Source organism: Abramis brama, assembly GCF_963993115.1.
Source record: "Abramis brama genome assembly, chromosome: 3".
Lineage (NCBI taxonomy): Eukaryota > Metazoa > Chordata > Actinopteri > Cypriniformes > Leuciscidae > Abramis > Abramis brama.
Window position 1 is genome coordinate 55,691,864 of NC_139965.1, and position 17,114 is coordinate 55,708,977.

Here is a 17,114-nt window from a genome sequence, read left to right on the forward strand (position 1 = left end):
GCTCTATTCATGAATGAAGTGAATGTGTGTCAGGTTGGACCAGAGCGCCACGTGCCTTTTCTCTCCTGCTGGTATTAAAGTGGCAGCGTCTGATTGTCTGCTTGCCAGCGGAGCCCAGCCATCTGCCCGCGTGCCGCTCTACTTGGCATAACAGGCTGGCGTTATGGCAACAAGTGTCTTTTTCCGCATTGCCACACTCACCAGCCCTGCAAACTTGGCAGCCAGCCTGCCCGTTTGCCCGCCCCCGTATGCAGATAAAGAGCTTATTATGCCCAGGCAGTGGGTGGGGGAGCAGGAGGCGGGGCTGCTGATTTACATATCACCGCCGAGTTGACACCCTCCAGATGCAAAACAGCCAAGTAGCAATTAAGGCTGCTTAGTGCTTTTGTTTAGTGTGGTGGAGTGGGCAAGCCGGGCGGGCATTGCTCAGCCGCCTCCAGAGGGGACGTGTATGAGAATTTCAGCTCGGCACGTGGCGCCTACCCGCCCCTCCCTTTTCGTAGCTCGGCACGCGTGCGGCTTGAATATACGCACCCCCGACGCTAGGTGGTCTGCTGACTTAGGCCTGGCACTCTGAGCTGCTTGCAGGCACTAGCCAATGATTACATGCGTCGCAAACCACTGATACTGACCGATTACTGATGAATCGAGCACTTTACAACAGCCAGCGTATTCAGTCTAATTCAAATCTTTATGTTGTGCTGGCTGATATGGCAGTCATGTTAGACTTTATACTGACACTTAGTGGCCTGGATGCAACATCACGCAAAACCAAGTTGGCATCGTAGAAATGTGCTATTCACAGTCAGCCACGATTCATTTTCAAGCAAAAGTGTCCAAAAACGGGAAATTATTGAGATAAAATAAGTTGTATCCATCTGGTCATGTGATCTTAAAGGGATAATTCACCCAAAAATGAACATTCTGTCATTAATTACTCACCCTCATGTCATTGCAAACCCGTAAGACTTCGGAACACAAATTAATATCTTTATGTTCCTCCATTTACAGCTACGCAACTACTACTTTTGAGCGGTTTAGTCAAAATTTTCTGAAGAGAATCGATCGCTTTATATGATGAACAGATTGAATTTAGGCTTTTATTCACATATAAACATTTATCAACTCACCCAAAAATGAACATTCTGTCATTAATTACTCACCCTCATGTCATTGCAAACCCGTAATAACATGAAATGTTGGGGTAAACGGAAGCTCAAGCATGTTCGCTTGACGTGCGAGATCCAATGAGGTTTGTTCTTGTGCGTCAAGCTGGTTCGGTTGAGCTTCTGTTTATGTCCGCTGATCAATGTAAATATTTAAATACAAGGCTAAATTTAACCTGTTCATCATTTAAAGCGTTTAGAAATAATTTCAAAATTTAGATTGAACCATTTGATTCATATGGATTCATTTTATGATCTCTTTATGAACTTTTTGAAACACTGAAGTGGTAGTTGCGTAGCTGTCAATGGAGGGACAGAAAGATTTCAGATTTCATCAAAAAGATCTTCATTTGTGTTCAGAAGATGAACGAAAGTCTTATGGGTTTGGAACGACATGAGGATGAGTAATTAATGACAGAATTTTCATTTTTGGGTGAACTAACCCTTTAAAATGGCCTTCACTTTAGTTGGTTTTAGTCATTTTGTTGTATATTTTGTGTTTTAAATATTTTTATTTTATTTCAGTTTTTGTTTGTTATTCATTGATGAATTGTGGGTGTGTTTCTTCATCTGTTGAGAATAGCAGCGGTGTAGAAAAACACTTACTGCTAATGCAAATAACAGGGCAGTATAAATCAGTGGCCAGGAGCGGGCAAGCGAATATTGTGTAATAGTTATTGCGAAATGAAGTGGCATTGGGATCAATACCTCACTATATCTCACTCGGCTGTGGTGGGCCTTTGGAGGCAGGGGTCCTCTCTACTGCCTCCACGGGGCACCATAAATCTGTTGGTGTGTCTGGATGTGTGTGTGAGACTGTGCCCTCTTATTAAAGAGAGCCAGTAATTAGCACTTTGCCCCAAAGCTGCTTGGAAAATCTAGCCTCACATAAAGGTATTGCACTAAAATATGTGTCATAGTGTGCATGTTCTTTTCCTTTTTTTTCTTCTTTTTTTTACAGTCTCACAATATTCAATATTTCCATTCAGATGCGATAAAAAGGATTATTAGACTGGTGGTAAGTGGATGAATTCTCTGTATGTTTTCCCACAATTCCTTGTACAGTAACTGTGTCAACCCAGTCAATACATTCTTAAAGGTTTTAAAGCAAAATGCGTTCTAAATATAATTTATGCTCATCTCCAGAAAATGAAAGAATGTCCTCAACACATTGTCTGTACACTTTGCAATTGAATTTTTCTGTGCTTTTGTAAGTATTGTTTTAATATAAAGAGCACAATAATGGCTGATCTCCAAGAGAGATATGAAGTGGTACGGTGTGAAACATCAGGGTGTTCGTCCCTGTGCATCTGGTGCACCCTGTTATGGTCACTATGTACACCTTTGTTCTTTGGTACAATATGCCATCTATTGTCATGGATGTGGTCTGGTCTTTTCCATGGCTTGTCCATTACCAGGTTTATTCACAAGTTGATTTTATATGGTGTTAAGTACGGCCTTGGGGCCAGAAATGATTGGGACCAGTCAGAAAGTATTCGAGTAAGAATGTTGATCAGTCAGCTTGCAGATTAGAGACCTTGGTGTTTTCTTTGAGACGGCTGATTGAAGTGGATGAGGAAAATTGAATTTCAGATTTGATTGAAGGCTGTTTGATTATGATTATTTCTTTGTGTGTCCTTTTTAGGTCGGTGAGGAAACGAGGAAAGGGATTTTGCAGCTGTTCTTCATCGACTGTTGGTGAGTCTGAGCGCACAAAATCATTAAAAGAAGTTTGTCGTCACACTGTGTGTAATTTCCGAACGTGGCATCTGTAACCTACCTCGTGGGCAAATTTTCCGTCTCTTTTCCACAGCGGCCGTAGTGCGTTTGGCTGGGAGAGTGAATTATCACTGTGGCAGAGACGTTTGTGCAGGTTTAGATGTGACAGTATATCTAAAAGAGCTCACTACAATATTGATCTCTCACACTGAAGTCGTTTGCCATGTGCTATTCCTGGCCTCTGTCACTCACTGAGAATTATGGGTAAAAAATAGAATGCCACTGCATGACAAAATGTCATATCGTTTCAAGCAAGTAAAGGAAACAAGATACATTTATGCATCTATATCTGCGCTTTGCATAAAATGGCAAATATTTTTGGCTTTAGAGCACAAATGTTTGTAATAAGATGTAATTAATACATTAATTTACTATTTTAAATGTGCAATTAGCATGTGAGCTTCCTTAAAAATAATTATCAAACTTTTTGGAATGGGTTTAGGAAGGATTTTTTTTGTTTCCCTCAAGGGGAGAAGGTGGAAAAGCTCTTCACTCTTTTGCTTGAAAAAAACTATTTTGCCTTTTAGACGTATGATACTAAAAGGAGTGCTGCTTTTTTAATACTTTATATTGAAGCCCCACTGTTTTAAATGCAAGCAAGTAATTACCATATAAATATCAGCCTCTCTTTTATGAGAATTTTAAAGACACTTTCAGTGTAAAAAACAGATGTTGAGGCAATCTCACATAATTGGATATCGACATTATGTGGTTTTGCTAATCAACACCAATGAAGAGGCATTCTATTATTATTATTTTTTTTAATTTATTAATCCACTCAAGTGCAGTTTTATGGCTCTGAAGTGGTAGACTTGTAAACCAACAGGCCTGCGCTCTCAAAGGGGAGCCAGATGGAGAAGGAAAGTGTTTTGGCAACATGTTTTCCAGCAAACGACACACACACACACACACACACACACACACACAGGCTAACGGTCTCTTCATTTGTAAACCGATGTTGGTCTGTGGGTCTTTGCTAGCCATATGGCTGCTCTTCAAGTTCTTCTTCTAAGCAATCTGTATCTCACCCCAGCCTAGCCTTGAACTTGGAGACACTGGATGGAGGTCAAATGCCATAGGTCATCCTGCATGTCTGAGGTTGATCTTGTCGTGTGGATTATGAAGCGGTGGGTTGTTTGCTCTTCCACTCTGGAGTGGAGGAAGGGGCAGTTGCTCAGCACAGCTCAGAGCTACAGCCTCTGGCGATCGAGTTGGACTCATGTGTAAGCTGTGTGTTGTAGGGTTAGAGTTCCTGACCTCTGACCTGCATCAGTGAAGGACGCATGATACAGCATGAACAGTCCTAATGCCCTCCTCAATGAGTGGACAATAGACACTGCTATTGATCCACTGGTGCAGTCTGTCTCACTGTTTAAGAGAACCCGGTCAGCTTGCTGTCAGCAACTAAATCTACTAGTGCATTCAATATGCAACAGATGAATCAAACGATTATGGGGTGGGGTGATGAAGTTTTTCTTTTTTTTTCTTAAATTTTTTTAATGTCTGTGTCAAACTAATAGCTTAATTAAAAAAAATAAATAAATCATATATATATATATATATATATATATATGTATATATATATAAATATATACAGTACTGTGCAAAAGTCTTAGGCATGTTAATACCACCACCAACCCCTCCCCTCCAAAATGGTTTTAAGTCAGTTATTTATATCTTTTGCTGTAGTGTGTCAGTAGGAAATATCAGTTTACATTTCCAAACATTCTTTTTGCCATTAATTGTAATAATCCAGTGAGATTTGTGTATGCACAAGGAATCTGACAACAGCCTGGATGATCTAATCTCACCATCATCGAGTCCGTCTGTGATTACATGAAGAAACAGAAAAAACTGAGACAGACTAAATCCAGAAGAACTGCGGGAACGTCTCCGAGACGCTTGAAGAAACCTTCCTGCAAAGCTACAGTACTGTGAAAAGTACTTGCACTTGTGTTAAAATGCTGTAAAGTGAGAATGCTTTCAAAAATAAAATCACAAATTGAATTTATTTATGATTTAACGTCTATTAACTAATTCAAATCAATATATGGTGTAACGACCCTTTGCGTTTAAAACGAGTTATAACTAGGTATTAACATGCCTAAGACTTTTGCACAGTACTGTATATATATATTAATATTAATATATATATAATTTGTGATAAAATTTTATTAAAGGCACACTGTGTAATTTTTCGCCACTAGAGGTCTACAGCCGGTGGAGAATGCAACAGAACTCGGGTAGAAATCATATTCATGGATGACTGGTAATGTATTATAGATTTATTAACGTTACGTGGTTTCTACACGTTTCCATGGTTTATACAAAATATATCTGGAAATCTAGGGTAATGCAGGTATGATGTCATTGATAGGCGACACACATACACGGTTTGTGTCCTGGTTAAAACTGCTTATTTTTCAGGATTTAAACATTCTTAGAAACATTTGGGATAATGTAAGTACACAAATCAACAAAATATATAACATTGTTCTAGTGGTTTTTGGATATTTTGATCCAAAAATCGTACATAGTGTGCCTTTAAGACGATAGATAGATAGATAGATAGATAGATAGATAGATAGATAGATAGATAGATACATAGATAGATACATAGATAGATAGATAGATACATAGATAGATACATAGATAGATATCAATTAGTTTTTCTAGACAGAAATACCGATACATTAGTAATAATTTATATATATTTGTAAGAATACTTCATTTACCAGAATGCATAACGTTACATTTCTTTGAGTAACAAATCTGTAAATTCCTACTCATTCCAATTAATTTCCTATTCAACTTCCAGAGGTGTGTGTACTGAAAGAGACAGTTTTGAATTTTACGCAACCCTGAGGTGTACAGTATGACCCCATGAAAGTTTTCCATTACCTCTGATGCATTGCGCTTTAAACGTAATCCACACACATGAAGAAATGATTTTGGTCTTTGCTCTGTCTGTGAGATTAGCACTTCACATGAGTGATCTTTACGCCAACTTACACCATTCTTTGCTTCGCTTACAATCACAATAAAACTATGTGTAAAACACTGCAATAATAATACATTACAGCTAGTATAACTGACTCAGGAAGCCCCCGTTTCCCTTCAGATAGCACCATGTGATAAACAGCACCATGAGGGCCACTCATGCCTGTGGCAGGGCCAGGTGTTAGACCACCACCTTCTTCAACCCAAACCAGCCAAACCATATCCTAATACTCTCTCTCTCCTCCCTACTGGCTTTGCAATAGGAACATCTGGATGTGAAAGCAGCCTAGAAATACACAGGCACAGCAGGCCCTTCTCTCCTTTCCCCCCCTCCTCCCTTTCCCTCTCTCCCTCACTTGTGTCGAAAATCTGCTGGAGTGGTCAGAGGTAGAACAACATGTGGAGCGGCCGTATTCTCTTTCGTTTTCCTTTTTTTCTGTTTTGTTTTTTTCCCCTCCTTCTCGTTCCAGGGGAGATCCAGGCCAGTGATAATCCCTCTCTCTCCTCATTAAAGGGAGCTGAATAAACACAGGCCTCTTCCAGTTGTTCCTGCAAATTTCCTCACCAGCCGTCAGGAGACCTTAGAGCGGGCCGGCCCTTCAAAGGCCTGGAGGGCTGGAGGTGGCTCAGGGAGTGCTGGGTCAGGAACATTAGCCGCCACTGAGGGAGCCCGGCCCGGCCCGGCACTCACTTAGCCTGCGGTCAAAAAGAGAGAGAGCATAAAGACAAAGACAGAGCGCATGGAGATAAAGCTACAGACATTTTGTGCAAGTTTTGTTGCGTTTGGCCCCTTCTTTCTGTATTTGGAGCTGGTTTTAGGAAGAAATACTTCAGAGTTTTAATAACACACTCACTTAGTACAACACACCACACACTAATAAGGATTTTGCGGTGGGCAGGGATTCTAAATGAGTAGTAATACTCCAGACACAGGCCAATCTTCTCCTTGGTTAAGTTAGAGCCTGTTGTCGGCCTTGTTTTAATTTACAAGCTGTGTAGTGACATTCATTTTCTCCTCTCTTCACTTCCTGCCCATCAGCTAAGAGGGGCAGCGGTTCACTTGCGTCGCTTGTGGAAAAGGCAATTAAACAGTCCGAATGACTGCGGCAACTTCAGCGGAGAGCGAAAAGGAGCCAACCCTCTTGTTTAATTGCTTACTCACTAACTCTGTAGGATGAATAAATTGATCAAATTGTGTCCCAAGAGGTATCGAGGAAAAAGCACCACTCCAAAATGGCCAAATTGTATTTATTATCGCAGTCCATTGTTTTTGTCCACTGGTTTTATTTGATGTTATGTTATACTGATTTAGAATTTAATTTTCAAATTATAAAACGTATGATTGGGAGAAAATCGTGTTGCCAGAGACTTGGAGCGGCTGTGCTCCGATACTCTCAAACATAGTCATATTGAAAAATGTTTTAATTTTTGCATAACTTCAAAAACTTACCTATAATTGACTACAGTTTCCCACTGAATAGAACACTAGTGGCAGTAAAATTCTTTCCACACAAATTATGATTTCAGGTGCAGATTATCAATTAATAAATACTTTTTTTAATGTAATTCCTTGCACAATACTATGTTTTATAACCTCAAACTCTATTACCATAGTTGCGTGATTTGTAAACTAATACAGTTTGACGTTTGCATGACATAACCAGCTCCATATGTATGGCTTTTCTGACATAGCAAACTTGCTTGGTAGTTTACCTGGTACATCACTTTACTTGTGAGCACTCAGGTACAAATCCAGTGAAACGCGGTTCGACGAAAGAGCAAAGACTTCGAGAAGGAAGCTAAAATGGCATGGTTGCTTCATAAATGTGTTTTAACTCACTTTTGCTTTTGTTAACACTATAGGTTAGGTTTAGTGTAGGTGGTAAGTTACTTTTGAATGCGATAGATCATTAACCTTTTAGCGGCACTCATTGGACATTTCATTTCCGATCTGCCATACGTACTACAACCAGTCTGATAAAATGCTGCCAGAAGCATCTGTTTCTGAGAAAATGAATGCACTTTTAATGCCTTTCACTGCACATTTCACTTTGAAAGTGCTGCAAGATGTGCAAGAAGCATACGTTAGATACGTTGATCTGTGGTGCTTATGTGGGTATATTGTATTTGAATCCAGCTTGCAACATTTACCCATACCATTCATCCATTATTTCTCATCATCGCTCTGCTGTCACCAGTGTTGAGGAAAGTTACTTTAAGTAGTGCAGTGCTATATTGCATTTCTACCTAAAAAAGTAACTAATTACGTTACTTAGTTACTTTTTATGGAAAGTACGTTACGTTACTTTTGTGTTACTTTTTCTCATGTGGGCTGGGCTTGTTTGTTTGTTTTCAATAACAAAAAGTTATTTTTTTGGCAAATGTAAAGGCCCTTTCACCCCAAAAGTGAAATGAAAAAGCCTCAGGCTTAAAGGGGTCATCAGATGCAAAATTCACTTTTATATGGTGTTTGCATATAAATGTGTCTTTGCAATGTGTGGACACAACCACCATACAATGAAAAAAATCCATTCACTCCTTTTTTTTTAATCCTCCTCTTTTTTTAATCCTTTAATACTCAATAATCAGAATGGGCATCCGCTGACCCCTTTAAAGAAATGCACATTCACACCTGTACAGTAGCTCCAACAAACCTTTCAGCTGCTGCCATTCTGGATCGCAGAAGAATAGGACGCAGGAGAAAATAGTCCAACTTTCTTAAGCAAAAAAAAAATACGAAAGAAAAAAAGAAACATATGTGATGTTTATCTAAAGGCATTTTGGCTATTAGTATTTTTGAATTGGTACATCGAAGGTCAGCAGCAAAGACAGTGGTTGATAAAGTGAGATTAAATACATAAAGCATATTTATGTAATTCAACATTTAATTATTGCAGGTTTGTGTAATAATCTGAGTTTGCATTTCATTGTTTTTATTTTATTTTGAGGAATACTGAATCTGTTTTTGTGCAAGTGAGATGAGTAAATGCATGCTCACATTAGTCTAGAATTACAATAACCATCATGTTCACACAGCGCACACAACGTCTCTGCACTTACTCCTGATTTCTCTCAACATGGTGAGCTGTCAGCCAATACATGGGAAAACAAAGTAACTTAAATTACTTATCTGAAAAAGTAACTCAGATATTTTCTTGTAAATTTAAAAGTAATGTGTTACTTTACTAGTTACTTGAAAAAAGTAATCCGATTACGTAATCCGATTACGTACTTGTAATGCGTTACCCCCAACACCGGCTGTCACTATAAATAAATGGTCAAAAATGTTAGTTTTTAGTAACTATATATAACCTTAGAAACTTTATATCATTATACACCATTCATTGTCTATAGCGGCTGTGTAAATCAAATGTGGACTGGTTTGTGAATTATATTTCGGATGCATATGTGTACGTGTGTGTTTTACGGTGTGTGTGCACATGAGAAAGCCTTGTGGCCATCAGACTCCCATCAGGCCATTATTATTGGTTGAGCAGAGAGTCAGTGGCAGAGGCACCTGCCTAGAATACTAATGAGCACAGCAGGCAACACCCACATACACACATTAAGCATGCACATGTATTGTTTGATCACTCACACTTACTTGATCTTCTGTATCAGAAAGGAAACAAGATGGATACAAGATGGCTGCCACATGGACGTGCTCTCTGGACATAGACATGCACACTTCACTTCATCAGCAGCATAGACACATCATAGCTTACACATGCTGAACTAACGTCACACACCACAGTGTACACACACCACCGGCTGCTGTGCAAAGGCAAATATGGCCTTCTACGTCCCCTTTTAGTCTGTTTTACGCACACACACACACACGTGAGGAGACATAGAGGAATGGTCATTACAGGGCGCAAGGCAAACACGCAGTTCGGATGCTTTTGGGAAAAAAAGTCAATTTTGGGTCCATTTTTACTCTGCATGTGTTGGGGAAGAAGCTTGACATTTGTGAAGTATCTAGTGTGTTTTTTTTACTAAGCCTGGCTTTGTGTATTATGAATATTGTGGAAAAAAAATCGTCATGTGGCTCATTTGTAAGTCACTTTGGATAAAAGTGTCTGCTAAATATATAAATGTAAATTTAGTTTGTTGATCGACAAGCTACAGAGCCAAAATAGTCAAACTACCGTATAATGTAGCTACCTTTTTTTAAATAGTAAATTTATAGGGTAGCTATTTTACAAGCTACAAACAAAAGTAGTTGATTAGAGTGAAGTGAAGACATGTAGAGGGCAGTGTCTTTTATATAATTAGTTATTCCAGATGAACAGGGAAATGAGCACACAAATGTAAAGTTAATGCATCCATAATCCATATAATAAAAATAATTGCTTTTTAATCTTATTGTATATAGCTTATTGTATACATTTCCCATGGCTGACAGCTTTATTAAGTCATAAAAGTATTTTAAAATTGCCCATATTGCAAGTCTCGGTCACACTCATTCAAGCATTTAACGCTTCCTGAAACATTCTGTTAGTTTGACATCAGTGATGTCACATGTATTTCTCTTACACCTTGTGTTTGATTGGCATGGCAATAACATAATTTTGAAAAAGAGTTGTGAGGGTACGATTTACAGTAATTACTACTTGCAGTTCTTCATACACATCTATAGCTGTATAAGACTTGAAATTGAATTGAATACATTTTTGGTGCTTTTATTTAAAGGATTGAGTGTAAGCGTCTTGTTAGTGTTTTTTTGTTGTTGTTTTTGTTGAGGAGTGTTTAGGGGTGGGGCTAAGGGCTCAAAAATATAATAAAGATGCTATAATATATACATACAGTATAAAATATTGAGGCTATGACCACTTCAGTATGTTGCATCATTCAAAAACATTAATATAGCAAAAATTTCCACATTTTGGTGGTGCATGAATAAAAGTTACCCTGTCCTGCACAACACTGCTTCCCCCAGTGGTAAGATAAAAAGTCACTTTCAGAATGGCCAAGAGTTTTTAAAAAGACAGATTTTTCTGATTAAAAAACCTGTACATCCCTGTAAGAATGGCTAATTAATGAATGCAGACGTATTGATTAGTAAAGTGACAGGGCCGAGACGTAATGAGGGGCTGACAGAAGCTGAAAATGTCAAAGCCAAAAGGTTTCCAGGAATGAAGAGGGACTGAAGAAAGAAAGAGAGAGTGGTGGTGGAAGGGTTGGTTAGGTTGAGTTCAAGGCCATCGAGAGGTACGCTGACCCCGAGGAATGGGGGACGCTGGAGAAGAATCATGAATGGCGTGATGGGCTCAACGTGTCTGACATTCAGCCGACTCTATAGGACCCAAGGGAGAGCAGGGTCAGGAGTACCCCCTCCATCCTCCCTCACATTACTGCACCATTTCAAGCCGCCCAGCACCTATTTCCTTCAATAAAAACTAATAACCTTCTCTGTCAGGAATCACAGCAACCCTTAAGTGTTGGACTGAAGGGGCCCACGCAGGATGGGCTGTAATTGCAGAACAGGAGTCCAGCCCCAACCCCCAAACCTGAGCGTGCGCACACTCAAAGATCCCTGTTTTACAGGACTTGTGTATGTGCACTTTTTTCACTCAGCGTCTTGCTCCTCGTGGCGCTGATTGCATGCACTGCTCGGACTCTACTCAGCAATCAGCCAAAGGCCGTGGAGCAGCAGCAGCTCAAGGACGTTTTTAATTGGAAGGATGCTGCAAAACAGGGAACGGCACATTCACAAAATTCACAAGGAAAGCAGGCCAGCTGCTGTAATGCATTATGGTGTGCAATTCAGATCTGCTCGTATAATTGAATATGCACCTTCGCTCTGTATCTTTGTGAAAACAGGATGTGCTGAAGTCCCGAATATTCATAGAATTTGTCCGTCCATTTATTGAAAACTAATCAGAATTCTTTGTTTAATCACTAGATAAACACTGGAAATAGCACCTATACAGAACATTGCACTGATACCGGTTTCATAGTTGCTATTCTAGATATGTACATCCAATTTATGAGTAATATGTTCTGTTCTCTTTTTGCAGTAGGCATTTGTTTACTAAAACTGGCACCATGTCCTGTAATAAAAGCCATTATGGTGAATTTGACAGGACTAGTATTGAGTCAGTGAGATAAAAGTTCACCCTTCACTGCCATCATATTTTGATTTTAAATACCCCTATTAGAGCAACCTAGAAAAGCCAATTTCTCCGATTTGTTTTGTTAGGTATATATCTGCAAACTTTTGTGTTATAGAAATAGAACACATTCAAGCTGCCATGATTATACTATCAAATGCACCATTCCCACTATCCCCCTCCTCTTTTCCGCTCTGTATCTCCATCTCTTCTTCCTCCTCCTATAGTCTCATTTTTAATGGCAGATGAATGAGACAAATGGCCCCTCTCTGCTGCCAACACTCGGGGCCCGGATCAATCGGAGGCCCAGCAGTAATTAACTCTTTGCTAAACTTACACCATTGATTTCCATTTAATGCTGAGCACCAAGCTCTAAATGAAGACCGATACCTGGGCGCAGGGGTGGAGGACACTGTAGGGTGGCGAGTTGTGAGGACTTGGGGATCTGACAAATTGGGCCCCCTTTAATTGGGAGTGTAGCAGGCTTAGCAAGGCCTGGTTGGATAGAAAGGCCCAGCTGGGGCCTAATTGGGGTGGGTTGTGCGCACCGGAGGGGACCCTGTCATTGTCTTTAGTTTGTTCCTCTATTACTCCACGGGGACCATCTAGACCAGCGAATACAGTAATTCCTTATAGTTGTGGTGGAGTGGTCATGTGACCAGGCAGCAGAGTGTAATCAACAGTCCATGTCTGTCTGCTTTCTCCTGGTCTTTCTCTCGCCTCCCTTATCTGTCCCGATCTGTATATCCATCTTTGCGTAACAGAGCCGGGCAAGTTATTAAATACTTGAGGGCGTTAATGAATAGGATGCTTTCTCAGGCCTTGCTAAGCTTTTGTATTACGGCAGTCTGTCAAAGGCTTCCTTTGTTTGCACTTTCTAATTGAATCTGTACAAACACGATCCCCTTCCGAACGGGGGTCTGCGAGGCAGCGGTTTGCCGCACCGAGGCAGTGCAGATGGAGCTCTTCTCAAAGCTGGAGAACGTCAAATCTCATTTCGACAGAAGGCCGCTGACGGAGAACAGAAGGCGTGTGAAACGCTTACACAGTGGTGGATACATTCTGTCTTTTCCCGTCTCCTCTTCCTATTTCATTTATTCCTGACTTTGATGCATTCTTCAGAAGCATTAATGGTTTAGTCTCAAATCAGTTTACCATCTATCAGGGAAATAGATGGAATTTTGTATTTGAGGCTATTGTTAGCGTGATCCGCTCTGTTCTCTGTAGTGTAATGGTTTGCCCGTGGCTTGATGGCTCTTGTCTGAAACAGTTCTCCATTGTTCTATGGCCTGGTGGGGTGCTCAATGTCTCACTTAAACTGCTGTCACTTGCCAGCCAATGAACTTGACTTTAAACTTAGGGAAATCCAATTGGAGGCTAATACACCATAATGGGCTGATCAATACTAATTATGGGGCCCCACGTCGAACAAAAGATATCACTCTGGGCTCACATACACTTATGTGTGCAAGCGGCAGTTGACTGAAAGGGTATGCTCGTGTGTGTGCACGTTTTCATGCATGTGCATACCTGTTTTACGTGAACTATGTCCCGGTAGTCATGCTCCAGTGCAATGCTTGATACATGCACAATGTCCGATTAAGACCACTCTACCAGATGCACATCTTGGCCCTGTTTTCTTCTGGTATTAAGATGCGTTTTGGTTGATCGGATCACAAGTGGACGAGGCTAAATACAGGTGTAAACGGGGTCTAAAACGTTTTGAGCTTGTCCACTTTCGACCACTCCCAGAGGTATTTGAAAACGCATTCGACCGGATTGCTTTCGTAGTGTAAACGGTCATGTGGTCGAACGTGTTAAATAGCCACAAAAGACTGTCTACTCTCCGCCTACTGACCTAATGTGTAAACATTATGGGAAGCGCGCTAGCCAGATGGGATTTAAACTTTCTTGGCTGGAGACCCAAGTTTAGTTTGAGGGTGAAAAACGTACCAAGCACAATGTTCTCTCGCCATTCTAACGAAAGCTGATGCTCTCCGTATGTTTTTCCCTCGTCTCTGGTCGCGCTCACATGTAAATTGCACTAGCTTATTTGGTCAATTAGATCAAAAGAAAAATGTATACATTTATACATCGACCAAAACGCATCACAATACCAGGTGTAAACAGGGCCCTTGATATCTCACCCCTGAGCTGACTATTTCAGATCTGAAATTGGCCATGCGGCCTGATTTTAATGAGTCTCGTACCATTTTAATTGTTCAGCCAGCACTGTTTATTGCTGGATTCAGACTGTGAATGAAGTGCGGCACGCTTACAGTCTGAAATTTAAGAAAGATTCCAAATGGCTCTAAAGAACCATCACTGGAAGTTCTGAATAGAAACGCAGGTCAAAAATTTTGTGTGTACAGTGACCCTAAAAAGTATTTGGAAACTTACGCCGTACTGTAAAACGTTCCATTGCATTATATCAATGATTTGCAGACTTTTCAAGCCAAGTACCACACTTCATTTGGAGCACCAAAGTACCTCCCATCAAATCTCTTTAAATGCAAGCTTAATGATATTTACCGGCGTGCATCATATTTAGATGTTTAGAAGTTTTGCAATCCATTTCAAAATTATTCTGCAAACCACTTCATACATTGCAATCCAATTTAAACACACTCATTTGCGAAAAAAAAAAATTCCTGTGAAAAGTCTGTTTGGTGTCGTTATTACCACTATGATGCTCAAAACTTAATTTAATGTTTCTGAGCCAAAAGCAGACAATGTTTTTTTTTTTTTTAAATGTGTATAGGAAACTAAAGAAAAATTACCTATTTACATCATATGCTAATGTCTGACGATGTAAACAGTCTGATGGATGAATGAAGATATATATCAAAATTGCAGTTTTCCTATGAATTATGAATTGAATGTCTATTTTTAAAGTCTGTTTTTCCAGAGTCATGCTCTCTTTTATTATTATTTTTTTTTTTTTTAAATCGGCATTCATACATTTTAAGTGAAGTGTCCAAATACTGTATTTCTACATATAGGTGTCTTGATGAATTTAACTTTTGTTCCAGTGTCAGATTGGGTGAGGATAGGCCTGTGACATGATGCATGGTAAATTAACATTTTCCACTTGACTACCCTGTAGTACACAAATACATGTTTGTGTGTGTGTTTTCTGTGCGCACACATCCTGTAATTGCATTAAGAGAATGACGCACTTTCTTACTCTGTTTAAACTCATTGTAATTGTCAGTGAATGGTGCACTAGTGTGGTAATGTGAGAGGACAGAGGGACATCAATGAGACATCGTTCATAAAACCCGGCTCAATGAGACAGACCCTGTCTGGAATGTCACGTGCGCTGACACAAACTGCCTGAGTGTGTTTGAAGCCCGAGTGGCATCCACTCATTGTGACATGACTTTTATGAGGAAGAGATAGACACGACCGGACAGAAGGGGAGAGAAAGTGAATGAGTGGAACCGGTACAGAAGAGGGAGAGGAAGATAAGACAGGATGCAGAGGGACAGAGACAGACAGATAAACAAAGAGTTGGAAAAAGAGGAAGTCAGACCGATACCCTGATGAATTAAACCTCATGTTCTGTTCAAATTGACTTTGTTTAATGTTTGGGGTCCCACATGTGTAAAAGTTAAAAATCAACCGAATTTCTCATAAAATAGGATAAATATGTAATCATTTTAGTATGTTCCTCTGGAGACAGATATCATTGCAGCTTTAATTAAGTAGACATACACTTTTCGGGAAATATGACAAGCATTCTAGTTCTAGTTAGTCGAGTCTCTTCAGAAAATTTGGACTAAACCATTCAATTCATATGGATTAGTTTTACGATCCCATTATGAACTTTTTGAAGCATCAAAGTGTAGCTGTCGATGGAGGAACGACATGAGGGTGAGTAATTAATGACAGAATTTTCTTTTTTGGGTGAACTATCCCTTCAAGTGTCTTAATATAAATAAAATGACACAGTAGATGCTTATTTTATAAATTACACAATATTTTTTTTAACTTGATATTAAGTATTGCAATAGTAAAAAATTAAATACTTGAAATACAAAATTTTAAATTCAAATTTTTATAACAAGAAAAATCTATTTATGTGTATTTATATTCTCATTTCAAGTTTAAAAATAATAATTTATTGAAATGTTTCATATATGACAATATGCCACATATGGTATGGATAGACCTTCATTTGTATTTAACGTCATTCTTTCTTTAGCTGTTTCTTTAAGTCTGATTTAATGATTTTGATGGTGACTTTGAGACCAGCAACCCTCACGTCATTTTGATCACCCATATATCGCGGCTTATAATGATAATGGTCCTGCAGTCTATAAAAAACGCTTTATATTTCATAAATATTAATTCATACTACAGGTGTGTCTGAAGTATACAGGCAATAATGACCTAAGCAGCGAAATAAAACGCTATATTAGTTTACGATCCCTTTCTCTAGATTAAGAGGAGAGTGCACAGGCATGTCTCATGTGTATGAATTTATATGTGCTCGCTGTAAATCCACTGACGTCATGCATTAGCTTAATGGCATTGTTTCGACACATTGTATCAGGATGTGTGAACACAATGGCGTGTGCGGCGTTCCTCCGTTCCCTCCCCACGAATCCCCTCTTCTTCTATTCGTTTTTCTTTGCTGTTTTCCCTTCTTCGCTCATATTTCTATGCCCCTGCGCTATCTTGGACAGTCTCTCTCGCTCCCTCTCTCATCATTTTAATAGTGGACCTCAGAGCGGTTGCCATGTCGACCAGCCAGCATATTACTATGGCAACGGGTCTGTGCGGCGAGCCTGCTGATTAGGGAGAGATGTCTAGTGTAGCCTGGCCAACAGAGAGGTGCAAAGAGAGAGAGAGAAAGGGGAAAAAGGGAAAGGTGTTGGGGGGTTGTGTGTGTGTATATATGTGTGTGTCTTCTTGAAGTGTGTAAGGCTTTCTATAATTAGAACTGGGCAGACATTTTTACCAGCCCAGACCAGATCCGTATAAAGCCACAGCCACAAACGTGCGTCTCGCTGTTTTATTTCCCACAGCAGGACACGTTTAGTTAGTGCTG

General features: G+C 39.7%; 1 protein-coding gene across 1 annotated transcript in view; it reads left to right on the top strand.

The window, feature by feature from the left end:
* The window catches only part of zfhx3b (zinc finger homeobox 3b), a 344,899-nt gene that overhangs the window by 128,677 nt on the left and 199,108 nt on the right, over positions 1-17,114 (top strand). The window contains exon 2 of the mRNA XM_084107585.1: positions 2,812-2,864. The gene's annotated coding sequence lies outside the window, so the exon portion shown is untranslated. The remainder of the gene's footprint in view (positions 1-2,811; positions 2,865-17,114) is intronic.